A 15,268-nucleotide genomic window follows, 5' to 3' on the forward strand; every position below is an offset into this window, starting at 1 on the left:
GGGCTATCAGATACTTCTGACTGGTGCTGTTTGTTTTTGAAGGGAAAACACCCAGCAGGTTAACCTACATTGAATGAGCTACCGGAGTCAGCCCTATGGTTAATGATATAAAGAGCTGGTCTTCAAGCCTTTCTACTTCCTGTTATTATCACCTAGGGTGGACATTAAGAGAGGGGGGTGGACAGAGGCTATGCAGAGATCCCTGGAAAACTCCTCCCCCAAAGCCGAGTTCGTTTCCAATTCTCCCAGGGGCCCCTTGACCCACAGGAACAGGTTAATAGACCTTCGTGTGAACGGGGAAAGTCAGGAAGTGGTTGCCTCACTCTCCATCGCTAGCAGAAACAACGTTGGCACCGTGGGATCCACTAAGAAACCCAGTATTGCCAGCTGACTTACTGGCCCCATTTAGAGACTATAGCGCCTCCCTTCACCCCCACCCTGCGTCTTGTGCACCGTGTGTGGAAGGTGCTGGTGGTCATTCGGTCTCACGTGGACCACCTTCCCAGGCACACCTGTCTTCCTTTTCAGGTCTGCCCTTGTGTGGGACCTGGCTGGTTCCGTGACAGGACAGGACAGGATAGTATTTTTCAACCTGTAGACTCGGTGATGGGCAGTCTGTTCTTTCACTGGGGTCCAGATCACTGGACCAGCCTGGTCTTGGTGATGTCCATGCTTCATTCTGCGTCCGGCTGCATGTACACATGCTCTTTGAAAACCACCAAGGCCGTGGAAGGATGCGCCCATCTTAGCCCAATAAGGGACCCAGGCATCAAGGGACTAGACTGCCCAAGCCCAGGCAGAGCTCTCCGTTCTAGACAGGAAGCAAAACCAGCTCAGGATCTACCAATCCAGACCCTTCTACCAACACCTTGCCTTCCTCAGGCTTTGCCCCGCCCCAGGGGGATCGGAGCACACTTGGAAAGCTCTGGGATTTCACATGAGCACCTTATTCGCTACAGAAGAGGGGGCGCCGCCGGGGCCTGTCTCTGGAGCCCGGACACCCACCTGATCTGACCTGGTTTCTCTTGATTGCTTTTGTCACAGCGCCACCTGCTGGTGAGATCAGACTCTGGGTAGAAATGGGCTTACTTAACTCGGTTCTTTATCCTTCCTCCACTCTTCCAGAAGAAACAAAGTGACTTATTTTCTTAGGAGCGTGCCAGAAAGCAATCCCAAGCACCCAATAGGCAGAGAAGCTGCATTAAACCTTACTATGGCACCAGGGCAGGTCGGCCTTGCAAGGTGGGAAAAGGAGACGCAGACGAATCAAAAGGTGTAACCAGAATCCCAGCATGAACCTGGGAGAGAGGAAGTCAGGCTCCAACACCCACTGAGCTCCCCGTTCCCCAGGATGAGAGAAACACAAATCCATGATGTGTGTTAGGTCTTCAGGGCCCACATCCGAGACTCCGCTCCCTGCTGGCACGGCCCAGCACGGAACAACGGAACATTCTCGTTTGTGAGGACTCCCACGTGAGCACTGGTCAGACGGCACCGTGAGTTCACCCGCTACAAAGAGAATTCCGTTCAGTGTGGGGTTGGGGCGTCTGCCCCACCCGCCTCCCAGGGATCGAACCAGATAATGTGTTTAAAGTAATTTGTGGAGAGGAAAGCCTTATACAAGCGGAAGTATTGTCGCGGTTGTGAATGAACCAATGACGGTCACCGGTAAGAACTGGGAGCACAGCAGAAGTACCTTTTGAAATTAAAAGCTCTCAGAGAAACGTCTGTTGGAGGGGTCGCAGGTGGCAGAGATGAGGGAACAGTAAAGAAAATCGGCTTTTCTCATTTCTTGCCACTAAATCTCATTTTGCTTTTAGTTCCTCCCACAGAAATTTCCTGCAGACTAACCTGTGCAAGCTTTTCAGTGTCACTTTCGTCACCCGTCTCTCGTGAACTGGTTCTCACCGCCGCATATGTGAAAGAGGACAGTAAAAGTCTGTCCCCATCCCACGCCAAAACACAACTGCAACCAAATTCAGGCTGACTCGGGCACACCTGCTGTCCTGATCAGTGAGTGAAAGCACGAACGACGCGAGGCAGGCAGAGCTCTGGACCGGTAACAGGAAGCAAGTCCCCGGTCACCGCAACCCCCCATTCACTCAACAGTCCAGACGCAGGACACGCTCACAGGACCTCAGACGCAGTGGGGCTTGGGGGTGGCGATGGCCGGGCCAACCACGTGGGGTCCTGAGTGTCTGAGCCAGAGGGAAGATGGACCGAAGACCCTGCATATTGTCCCCTCCCTTGTAGAAGACTAAGGTTGAACATCTGACAGAAGGAAATGGGCAAAGGGGTCCCCGAGGCCACCTTCCATTTTCTAGGCTGTGGGTTAGAGTAGAAAGCCGTGCTGTCCCTTGCCTGCTTGTTGGGCTCTGATTAATGAGTCGCTTCATTTTATTCCAAATCAGAAACATGGGGGTGCCTGGGTGGCTCAGTCAGTTAAGTGTCTGACCCTCGATCAGCTTGGTCGTGATCTTGTGGTTTGTGGGCTCGAGCCCCGCATCGGGTTCCATGCTGTTCGCGTGGAGCCTGCTTGGGATTCTGTCTGTCTCTGCTCTTCCCCCACTCGTGCTCTTTCTCAGAATAAATAAATAAACTTAAAGCAAAAATTATCCAAATCAGAAAGCGTGTTCTATCCTGTTCAAAAGGGGAGTAGCAGGCAATTTTCTGTTATCTGCTTATGACCAACCAGACTACGGTCACGGTCATTCCTCTTCTGAAAGAGGTGGAATTAAAACTGGCTTTCACCTGAAATTATAAGGAAGTTCTAGTCATTACCATTATTTGGGTCTTATTCCAAAGACTGTACTTTGCCCTAATTACTAGTCTTCTCTATTGAAAAACGTTGAAATGTCAACAAAGATCATTTTCCCAAATGTTGTGCCTTGATGTTGACTCTGTGAGCTCATTTAATAGGTCATTGGCTTTTCTGGGTCTTTAAGAAAACTCCATAGGGGCACCTGGATGGCTCGGAAGGTTGAGTGTCTGACTTCGGCTCAGGTCACGATCTCACAGTTCGTGAGTTTGAGCCCCGTGTCGGGCTCTGTGCTGACAGCTTGGAGCCTGGAGCCCACTTCGGATTCTGTGTCTCCCTCCCTCTCTCTGTCCCTCCCCTGCTCATACTCTCTCTCTCTCTCAAAAATAAACATTAAAAAAGTCTTTTAAAAAAGAAAAAAGAAAACTCCATAATTAACAGCAGCTTTCCATTTAGAAATCGTGCTGTAAGCCAGCGATACAACCTGCGCGCAAAGTTCACTCTTCTATTTGTTTTATCGTCTATGACACATTTTAAGAACTGCTTGAATATTCCTCTCCCTAGAACGTTTCGGGAGGTTAAAAATAGCTCTTTAAGATCTCCAGTCCAACACAGCGACGCAGGAAGAACCTGAACGCACCTCCGGCGCTGACGCATCACATCTACAGCTATTTATAGAGCAATTCCTCCTGGAGCCGAACCGAGGGCCGACTGAGCAGCTTCAGGAAAGGCAGAGAACAGCAAGAGAGAGAGAGAGAGAGGCACGGTAGCGAAGGGAACCCCAGCCCGACACCAGGAGCTGCAGTGGGGACACTACCGAGGGACCATGAGCAGATTCGTCTGCTGTGAAGCACAGAAAAAAAAAAAAAAAGCCACAGTTGAAAAGGGCAATGAAAATATAAAGGAAGCAGGCCTGGAACCCCACGCAGTGGCGGCCGGGGCAGAGAGGCTGTCGAGGGCCGCGACTGACGGTCCACATCCCCTGCATTAGTGCCGATGGGCGCAGGGGCTGGGTGCCCTCGCTGACCCTCGCCTCAGGGAGTCGCAGGCTCCTCCTGGCCCCCACCAGCCCCAGCTGTCCCAGCAAGAGGCCACCCGAGGCGCACCCCGAACAGCCCTGCGCAGCACTCACTACAGCTCCGAGCGGCTCACCAAGGCGACACGGGTGCAGAGCGCACTGCGACGCTCCAGTCCCGGGCCACTTGGACGACAGAGGACTCACCTGGAGTCCTGTCTGCGGACCCACCTCCCCCCCCCCCCCCCCCCCCCCCGCCGGGAGCCCCGGCCGATGCCCGCCTCAGCTCGAGCCGCATCGCCGGGTTAGCCCCAGAACGGAGTGCTCCAGGACCCCCAGCCTACGACAGCGACAGCTCCCGCCAGCCAGCCAAGGTCACCAGGCACAGTCCACCCAGGGGACCACCGTACGCAAGACCATTCCTCCAAGGTTAGGAGAAGCAGGGGCGCCTGGGTGGCTCAGTCAGTGAAGGGTCAGACTCCTGATCTTGGCTCAGGTCACGCTCTCATGACGTGTGAGTTCCAGCCCCACGGGTCCGGCCGTACACGGAGAGCGCGGAGCCCGCTTGGGATTCTCTCTCTCCCTCTCTCTGCCCCTCCCCTGCTTGTGCACACGCTCTCTCTCTAAAAAAATTTTTTCAAAATTGAGGAAAAGTAGCTGTTCCACCTAACGCATAGAAACGAACACAGAAAGAAAAGCAAAATGGACCGAAAAACATGCTCCAAAGAATAAGACAAGACCTCAGAAAAAAGGAAATGAATGAAATGCAGATAGACACAATCTTCCAAAGAATTCAAAGTAACGTTCACAAAAATGCTCGCCGGGATGGAGAGAGGAGTGGACGTGCCCAGTGAGAACTTCAACGAAGTGACAGAAAACATAAGAAACACCAGTCAGGATTGAAGAAGTTGGTAACTGAAATGAAAAATACATTAGAGAGAATCAACAGATTAGACAATGCAGAACAGACCAACGATCTGGAAGACGGGGCCACGGAACAGCAAGAAGAACAGCAAAGCTGAACAAAAAGAAGAAAAATGTAAATGACGACAGGTTAAGGGATCTCTTGGACAATGTAAAGCAAGCAAACATTCACATTATAGGAAACCCAGAAGGAGGAGAGAGGCAAAGGGGCAGAAACATCATCTGAAGACATACCAGCTGGAAACTTCCCTTACCAAGGGAAGCAAACAGACGCGTGGGTTCAAGAAACAGAGAGTTTCAAACAAGATGAACCCAAGGAAGTCCACACTACGACACATGATCGTTAAAATGCCAAAGATTACAGAAAAAGAGAATTTGAAGAGCAGCAAGACGAGAGATGACTGCCGGCGAGGACAGCCGCGCCACAGAGACGGATGGAACTGTTGCCGAGTTTATCGTGAGGACCGTCTCGATGATCCCAATGACCGAAATGATGACGCTCTTCCAACCTGGGAATCTTTTTGTCTGAAACTCAACAGACCGTAGACTTCCAGCAGAGAAAGGAATCTCTTGTTCGGGCCTTGCTTCTGCTCCGTGAGGAGAAGCGTGCAAGTGCCCACGACGCGGCCCCGTTAGACGCCGCGTATACTCTCCTGTGAGCACCAGAAAGTTTGAGATGTTTTTCGGATGAGGAAAGGACCGGGTGAAGGCACTGACCTTTTTGGTTCGGAACCAACATGGGACGATTCTTCAGACAGCGCTAGAAAATGTGACGGTCCGCTTCAGAGAGGCTGTGGAGAATGCGGTATGGATCCGAAAATGCCTGGGGAACCAGGAAAAGTTCATACCTGCCTATATGGTAAACTATTCCCAGACCCCCTGCGCCTTCCCCTCCTCCTTCCAGCTGAAGAACAACATAACCCTTCTGGGCCAGGCACGGACAGGTGCTGGCGATCACCATACGGCTCTGAAAATGGACCTCAGAGGCCGGTATCCGGGTTCTCTGAAGGCTACTACTGTTTTTAAACAGTGTAATCAGACCTTTGAAACTCACAAGTCAACTACACCCCTACAAGCAAGAATCCTTGAGCTGGAGATACACACGGATTCAAGGATCATTCATGACAACAGACTAGAAAAAGAGACACTTTGGGAGACTATCCTCGACCAAGACAAGAATTTGCACAACATAAGCTTGAAACAAAGTCCAAAGTGACGTAAACGGAGACATCTGGCAGCACCCGGGTGGCTCAGTCGGTTAAGACTCCGACTCCCGATTTCGGCTCAGGTCACGATCTCACAGTCTTGAGATGAGGCTCTGTGTTGGGGTCAGTGAGGAGCACAGAGCTTGCTTGGGATTCTCTCTCTCCATCTCTGCCCCTCCCCTGCTCATGTTACCTCTCTCTCTCTTTCAAAACAAATAAACTTTAAAAAAATTTAAAAATAAAAAAGAATTGGAGACATCTTGGCTGAGAGAAAAGAACCGCTCTGTTGCCTAATAAAGTTCTCCAGCCCGCGGCTTCTGGAAGTGGTGAGATCCTGGCACCAACTGGCCCTTCAGACGATACACACTTTCTCCACTGCTCACTTGCACACCCATAAGGGGAAGGATGATTTTAAAATCAGAGATAAATAAGATGTGGTTTTGTAAGCACAGTATTTCCTTGACTATATTGCATATGTGTTTCAGTTAACAGCTAGTTGGATGGCTTCTCTTTATAAACTTGTGTTTTAGAAATTAATTCTTGATATTGACAATTTAGAAATGTTCAGTATACTTCTGGGGACTGATTCTTTCCTCCTCGACTGTGTACCTCTCTCCTCTATATCCTGCAAAGCATAGCAATTGGGAGCCTTTAAAAAGTGACAAGATGTCTTTTTATTCATTACTGTCTCTCGATCCTGGAGAGATCAGGTTCTAATTGCTTGCTTCCATGAATTTCGTCCTAAGCCTTGGATCATGGAAAGCAGCAGCAAGAAACTATCCTCAACTCAAAACTTCCTAGGAAAATCATAAAGTTGGCCCATTCAAAGGGCCATTAAGTTGGGTCCATTAAGTGATTGCAGGAGGTAGCATATCAGATGATTCAGTTATATAAAAGAATACCTTCGTTGTAAATAGGAAGCTTTTCATAATGTTTTATCATACATATGGTATTCAAACTCACCATACTATACTGATTTGTGAATAAGGATTTTAAAACTGGTAAAAAGAAATAAACAAAAGCAGCATGAGAGAAGCAACTAGTTACATACAAAGTAAAACCTCACAAAGCTATCGGCTGATTTTTCAGCAGAAAGTTTGCAGCCAGAAGGCAGCAGCATGATAAATTCAAAGTGCTGAAAGAAAAAAAACAAAAAAACAAAAAAAACCCAACCAAGAATACCTGCAACTCTCCTCAGAATTGGAGGAGAGGTAAAGAGTTGCCCATACCAAGGAAGGCAGGGAGGGAGGAAAAAAAATAAAGTTCATCACCACTGAACTGGCCTTACAAGAAATGTTAAAGCACTTCTTAAATGGAAAAGAAAAGGCCATAATTATAAGAAAATTATGAAAGGAAAAAATTTCATGAGTAAAATCAAATAAATAGTAAAGGTAGCAATCATTTATGAAGCTAGTATGAAGGTTAAAAGACAAAAGTAGTAAAAATCAACTCTATCTAAAAAATTAGATAAGAGGACCCACTACCTAAAAAGATGTAAAATGTGACCATATATACATAAAACATGGACGGGGGAATAAAAGTGAAGTTCTTTTAGAATATGTTCAAACTTAAGTGACCATCAGCTTAATACAGACTGCTATATATTTATATATTTTTTTTATATATGAATACAGACCGCTATATATTTATATATGTACATTTAAAATTTTTTTAATGTTTATTTTTGAGAGAGAGAGAGACAGAGCACGAGCAGCGGAGGGGCAGAGAGAGAGACACACACACACACACAATCTAAAGCAGGGTCCAGGCTCTAAGCTGTCAGCACAGAGCCCAACGCGGGGCTTGAACCCACGAGCCGTGAGATCATGACCTGAGCCGAAGTCGGACGCTTAACCAACTGAGCCACACAGGCGCCCCTATATGTATATTTTATATGTGAATTTCATGGCAACCACAAACCAAAAACCTATAATAGATGCCCAAATATTATAGGAAAGATAGCCAAGCAAAACCTAAAGAAACTCATCAATCACGAGGAAAGAGCAAAAGAAGGAGGAACAGAGAAGAACTACAAAAACAACCAGAAAACAACTAACAAAGCCGTAAGACATGCATCCCTACCAATACTTAGGTAGGATGTAAATGGTCTAAATGCTCCAATAAAAGACATGAGGTGTCTAAATGGATAAAAAAGGAAGGCCCGCCTATAGGCTACTTAGAAGAGACTCACTTCAGACCATACAGACTGGAAGTACAGAGGGAAAAAGATATTCCACACCAATGGGGGGGGGGGGGGAGGTGGGGTAGCAATACACATTTGGCAAAAAAAAGAGTTCAAAACAAAGAATGTAACAAGAAAGTAGGGCATTAAAAATAAAAGGATAAATCCTTGGGGCGCCTGGGTGGCGCAGTCGGTTAAGCGTCCGACTTCAGCCGGGTCACGATCTCGCGGTCCGGGAGTTCGAGCCCCGCGTCGGGCTCTGGGCTGATGGCTCGGAGCCTGGAGCCTGTTTCCGATTCTGTGTCTCCCTCTCTCTCTGCCCCTCCCCCGTTCATGCTCTGTCTCTCTCTGTCCCAAAAATAAACGTTGAAAAAAATAAATAAATAAAAGGATAAATCCAACTAGAGGATATAACAATATCCATGCACCTAACACTGGAGCACTTCAAACAAACAAACAAAAATATTAACAGACAAAAAGGGTGACACTGACAATAATACAATAATAACTTAGGACTTTAACATCCCTCTGACATCAATGCACAGATCATCCAGGCAGAAAGTCAATAAGAAAACAGTGTCCTTAAATGGCACATTAAACCAGGTATACTGAACAGATATATATAACACGCCCCATCCAAAAACAACAGAATACATCTTCTATTCAAGTGCACATGGAAACTTCTCTAGGATATCTCATGTTGGCCACAAAACAAGTTTCAATAAATTTAAGCTTTAAATCCTATTAAACATCTTTTCTGAACACACTGGATGAAACTAGAAATCAATTACAAGAAAAAACTTGAAAACATGTGGAGCTTAACAACATGCTGCTAAACAACCAGAGGAAAAATGAAGAAACCAAACAGAAAACTTAAAAGTACATGGAGACATAAATGAAAATGAAAACACAACCCAAAATCTTTGGGACACAGCAAAAGGTTCTAAGAGGGAAATATATACCAATACAGGCCTGCCTGAAGAAAAAAGAAAAATCTCAATCTAAACTTACACGTACAGAAACTAGAAAAAGAATAAGGCCCAAAGTTAGAAGGAAGAAAATAATAAAGATCAGAGCAAAAATTAAAGAGACTAAAAAAACAACAAAACAAAAACAAACAAACAAACAAAAAACAATAGAAACATTCGACAGACCCAAGAGCTGGTTGTTTGGAAAGATACATAAAATTGATAGCCAGACTCATCAAGGAAAAAAAAAGGATGACACAAAATCTGGAAAGAAGTACCAACCAACCAACACCGCAGAAACACAAAGAACTATGAAAGACCTACTATGAAAAATTACCTATCAACAACTGGACAACCCAGAAGAAATGGATACATTCCTAGAAACATAGAATCTTCCAAAACAGAATGAGGAAAAATAGAAAATCTGAACAGAATGATTACCAGTTATGAAATGGAATCAGTAAAACAAATCCCAACAAATGAAAGCATTCACAGGTGAATTCTACCAAGAATTTAAAGAGTTAATACCTATTCCTGTCAAACTATTCCAAAAATTAGAAGAGGAAAGAAAGCTTCCAAATACATTCTATAAGGCCAGCATTATCCTCATACCAAAACCAGACTACAAAAAAAAAAAAGGAAAAAAAAAGGAAATGACAGGCCAATATCCCTGACAAACATCAACTCAAAAATCCTTAAGAAAATACAGCAATTCACCAATACATTAAAAAGATCATTTGCCACAATCAGTGCAATTTATTTTGAGGATGCAAGGATGATTCAATGTCCACAAAATCAACGTGATACACGTTAACAACTGAAAGATAAAAATTATGTGACCGTCTCATTAGATGCAGAAAAAGCATTTGACAAAATTCAATATCCATTCATGTAAAAACTCTCAAAAAGTAGATTTAGTGGGAACATACCTTAATATAATAAAGGCAAAAACGTGACAAACCCCTAGGTAACTCTATGAAGAAAAACAGAGCTTTCCCTCTAAGATCAGGAACAAGACAACAATGTCCACTCTTGCCACTTTTATTCAAATAGCACTGGAAGTCCTAGCCACAGCCATCTGACAATGAGAAGAAACAAAAGGTATCCAAGCTGGTAAGGAAGAAGTAAAACTATCACATGATTCTATACGCAGAAAACCCTAAAGACTCCACCAAGAAACTAATAGAATATGTGAATTGAGTAAATTTGCAGTATACAGAATTAACATACAAAAATCTGCTGTGTTTTTATATAAAAACAACAAAGTAGCAGAAAGAGAGACCAATTCCCTTTATAGCTACACCAAAAAGAATAAATTACCTAGGAATACACTTAACCAAGGAGGTGAAAGACCTTTACTTTGAGAACTATAAACACTGATAAGATAAACTAAAGACAACACAAATGGAAAGATATTCCATGTTCATGGATTGGGAGAGTATTATTTTTTTAAGTTTATTTATTTTGAGTGAGTGAGGCGGGGGTGGGGGGCGGACACAGGAGAGAAGCAGAAAGAGGGAATGAGAGAGAATCCCAAACAGGCTCCACAATGTCAGTGTGAACCCCAATGTGGGGCTCGAACTCACAAACTGTGAGATCATGATCTGAGCTGAAATCAAGAGTCAGACACACAACCAAATGAGCCACCCAGGTGCCCATTAACCCAGGTTAAATGTTAAATAATAACATTTAACTATTATTAAAATGTCCACACTACCCAAAGCTCATTGCAATCCCTATCAAAACACTAATAGCATTTTTCACAGAACTAGAACAAATAATTCAAAATTTTGTGTGGAACCACAGAAGACCTTGAATAGCCAAAGTAATCTTAAAAACAAAGCTGGAGGTATCACAATCCCAGTTGCAAGACCTACTACAATAGTCAAAACAGTATGGTGCTGGCACATAAATGAACATTTCAATGGAATACAGTGAGAGCCCAGAAGTAAACCCACGGTTCTATGGTCAATTCAGGTATGACAAAGGAGGCAAAAATAGCGGGTGGGGAAAAGACCATCTCTTCAACAAACAGTGCTGGGAAAACAGGACAGCGACATGCAAAGTGTATCACTTTCTTCCACCATACACACACAAAAAAATGGATTAAAGACTTAATGTGAGGCCTGAAACCAGAAAACTCATGGCAGAAAACATAAACAGTAATCTCATGGACTTCAGCCTTAGCAACGTTCTAGATCGGTGTCCTCAGACAAGGGAAGCAAAAGCAAAAATAACCTGTTGAGACTACACCACCAATAAAAAGCCGTGCACAGTGAGGGAAACCATCAAAAAACAAAAAGGCAACCTACTGAATGTAAGAAAATATTTGCAAATGAAATATCTGATAAGGGATTAATATCCAAAAAATATAAAAACGTATACAACACTAAAAAAAAAATAAAATCTAACTAGAAAATGGGCAGAGGACCTGAATAGACATTTCTCCAGAGAAGACATGCAGATGCCCCAGAGGCACAGGAAAAGACTCTCAACCTCACTAACCATCAGGATATGCAGATCGAAAGCACAATTAGGTATCACCTTCCCACAGTCAAAATGGCTGGTATCAAAAAGACAAGAAATAGGCATTGGTGAGGATGTGGAGGAAGAGCAAGCCCTCGTGTCGTTCTGCTGGGAATGTAAACTGATGCAGCAACTGCGGAAAATAGTACGGAGGTTCCTCAAAAACTTAAAATAGCAATAATACACGATCCAGTAAAATTCTAGCACTGGCTATTTACCCAAAGAAAATGAAACCACGAATTCAAAAAGATATATGCGCCCCCATTTTTATTGCAGCATTATTTATAACAGCCCAAGTTATGAAAACTTAAGTGTTAATAGATGAATGGCTAAAGATGTGTACACACACACACACACACACACACACACACACACACACAGAGGAATATTACTCAGGCATAAAAAAGAATGAGATCTCACCATTGCTGACAACATGGGTGGACACAGAGGGCATGATGCTAAGAGAAAGAAGTCAGAGAAAGATAAATACCATATGATTTCACTTCTGTGTGGAACTTAACAAACAAAACAAATGAAGAAACAAACAAAAAAGCAGGAACACAGCCACAAATGCAGAGAACTGGCAGTTTCCAGAGGCAACTGGAGTGGGCGTTGGAAAACGGGGAAAGGGAGTGAGAAGCATAGGCTTCCTTCCGGTTGTCAAATGAAGGTGACAGGGATGAAAGGCCCAGCGTGGGGACTACAGGGTATTCTAATAGCGCTGTGTGGTGACAGATGGCAGCTGCACTCGTGGGGGGCACAGCATAACACGGAGCCATCAAATCGCCATGTTGCACACCTGAAACCGACATAATACGGTGCCTCAGCTAGGCTTCAAGAATGTAAGGATATTGCATTCTTTCATCGGAAATATCATTACCACGACACCAATAAAAGACGGCTAAACCTTGCCGGTTAAAAACTGGCGTTCACGGTTTTTTAAGAAAAAGGTAATACGTGCTCATTTACAGAACATTTTAGACACGCAGTAGAATCCCACAACTTAGAAACAGCATTGTTAAAATCTGAGTCTATTTTCATTTAAGATTTCTTCTCTATGTGGGCACATATTTTTTTAATGCTTATTTTTTGACAGAGAGAGCAGGGGAGGGGCAGAGCGAGAAGGAGACAGAGGATCCAAAGCGGGCTCCACACCGAGAGCAGAGAGCCCGAGGCGGGGCTCGAACTCACAGACTGTGAGATCATGGCCTGAGCCGAAGCCAGCTGCTCACGCGCCCCGAGCCCTCCGCCGTTTTGCACCCTCCTGGGCTGTGGAGCAAGAAAGGCACCGGTTCAGGTTCAGGCCGACGGCCCCACCTGGTGCGCAGCTCCAGACCCCCTAGGCCTTGCTGCGTCCCTGGCAGCACTGATCTTAGACCTTCCTCACGACCCTAAGTGCCTCAGTTCCCGGCACGTCACCCACCCACGGTCGGCCATCTCCGGCCTCTTCCTTCTCTGCTCCCAGCCTCCGGGCCCCCCTGCCGCCCCCACCCTGCCGCTGCTGCAAGTTCAAGGTCCTCTTCTCGGGCTCTGCCCTGGCACTGCTCCCTCCCCCGGAAGCGCGCGCAGCCTCTCGCATTGAGCAACGTGAAAATGGACGACCGTCCCTGTTCCTGCTTCCGTGGTCCGCTCTCCTCTCTCCTTCCCCTACGTCCTGCCTGACGTCCCTCCCCCGTGGCCTGGAGGCTGCTCAGCAGGGTCGCCGGTGGCCTTGGGTCTGGCTTCCAGGGACAGTGGCGTGTTACAGCCCACAGCTGACCATTCCTCGGATCCAACTGTCCCGTCCCCCACCGCTCGCGCTTTGCCTTTGGACGGCCTTCAGACGGTTGCCGCTCCACGTTACGCAGCACGCCCTGCGTGACCCAAACGTTCGGCGCTCGCTGGTCCCTTCCCCTCTTGCTCGCACTGCGACCTGGCCCTGAGCACTCGCCTCGCGTCCCCGTGTCTGCATCTCCTCTCTGCCTCGGGGACGCCTGCTCCCAGGACTCAGGCACCACGAGCCCAACCTGCCCCAGAGCTGCACCTCCTGTAAGCCCGACCGGAGTGGAACCTGTCACAGGTCACCAAGTCCTGTCGATCCTTTCTCCTAAACCCTCCTGAGCAGACAGATACTAGATACATTTTTTTTTTTTAATGAAGACAATTACTTCATATTAACAAAAGGAACGCAAAGGAAATAGAAGAGGGTAAAAGGGTAAAGAATATTTGACCTAAGACTGGATTAAAGGGAGACAAGGTGTTCTGATCCAACGGCGACCCGGGAAGGCCCCGACCTGCCCTCCCCTGCAGACACAGCATACCCGCCGCCACTATTTGCAGAGCGACTCCCCCTGGAGAGCGGGAGGCTAGCAGGTTCCGCGAGCGACAAACAGACCGTGTACAGTACGGGGGTGGGACCAAGACACCCTAATGGAGGGAACCTCCGCCTCCTATTCTGTGAGCTGCAGCGGGAGGGGACACCACTGAGGGTCTGAGGGCACATTCGCCTGCTGTGGGGCACAGAAAAAGAGGCGCATTTTAAAAGCACGTGCCCATAACCCCGCCAAAACACTGGGGGGGTTACTGGACCCTTCTCCCGGTCAGAGAAGCTGGCAAGCAGCATGGCGACCGCCCTGACAGCACAGACAAGAGCGGGTCCGGGTGCCACATGTAGCCCACGCCCCTGGGAGCCCCCAGCCCCTAACCCACGCCCCGCATCCCGGGGCACAGAAAAGCACGTGTGGTTCAAAAGAGCAACTAAAAGGTAAAAGACGCAGTACTACAACTCCGCCAAATGGCAGGGGAGCCGCTGGGACTCTCTCCGGGTCCCAGGGGCTGGCAAGTGACACGGTTTACGCTCCCCCCTCTACCTTGATAGGGCAGACAGGAGCGAGGGTTGTGCACCCCAGCCGGTCTAGCACGTCAGTAAACCCTGAGATCCTAGCCCACACCAGCCACAGCGGTTCAGCCCCGGCAACCCCAGCATGGCTCACATAGGAACACCACCGGTCAGCAAGCGCTACGGCACCAGTGATCTTACCGAAGTGACACAGGTTCAGAGAACCCCAGAACATTCCAGGCCTGCATCGCTTTGACTCCAGGTGCCACGCCAAGGCAGCCCTTGGCTTGCACCCACTTCAACCTCAGCTGTCTGACCAGGGCGCCCTTTGAGAGGAGAGCCACAGGAACACCCCGGCCCGTGTCCACAGCAGCTCCTGCCCATCCCACTCTGGCAGCCCCCGCATGGAGTGCCCGAGGACACGTAGCCCATGACAGCCACAGCTCCAGCCGGCCAAAGTCGCCAAGCACACCGTCTACACAGGGGACATTGATATACAAGTCATTCCTTCAAGCTTAGAAATAGCTATTCTGCCTAATTCATAGAAAAATACATAGTTAAACAAAATGAGGAGACAGAGGAATGTGCTCCAATTGAGACACCGAGACAAACCTCAGGGAAAGGAAGAAAAAAAAAGCTAACTGAAATGGGGATCAGCAATCTACTTGGCAAAGAATTCAAATTAATGTGTGTGAGGATGCTCACAGGATGGAGGGAACAGTGCAGGAACTCAGTGCGAACTTCAACAAAAAGATGGAAACTATTAAAAAAAATAGCCAGAATTAAAGAACAAAATAACTAAAGTGAAAAATATGCTACAGGGAATCAACATTATTAGAGGATACAGAAGAACGGATCAGTGATCTGGAAGA

General features: G+C 46.8%; 1 pseudogene; it reads left to right on the forward strand.

Moving 5' to 3' along the window:
• Nucleotides 1-5,094: 5,094 nt before the first annotated feature.
• On the forward strand, nucleotides 5,095-13,500 carry LOC125148684 (centromere protein N-like; annotated as a pseudogene).
• Nucleotides 13,501-15,268: the final 1,768 nt, after the last annotated feature.

The sequence above is a fragment of the Prionailurus viverrinus genome, chromosome D3, assembly GCF_022837055.1.
Source record: "Prionailurus viverrinus isolate Anna chromosome D3, UM_Priviv_1.0, whole genome shotgun sequence".
Lineage (NCBI taxonomy): Eukaryota > Metazoa > Chordata > Mammalia > Carnivora > Felidae > Prionailurus > Prionailurus viverrinus.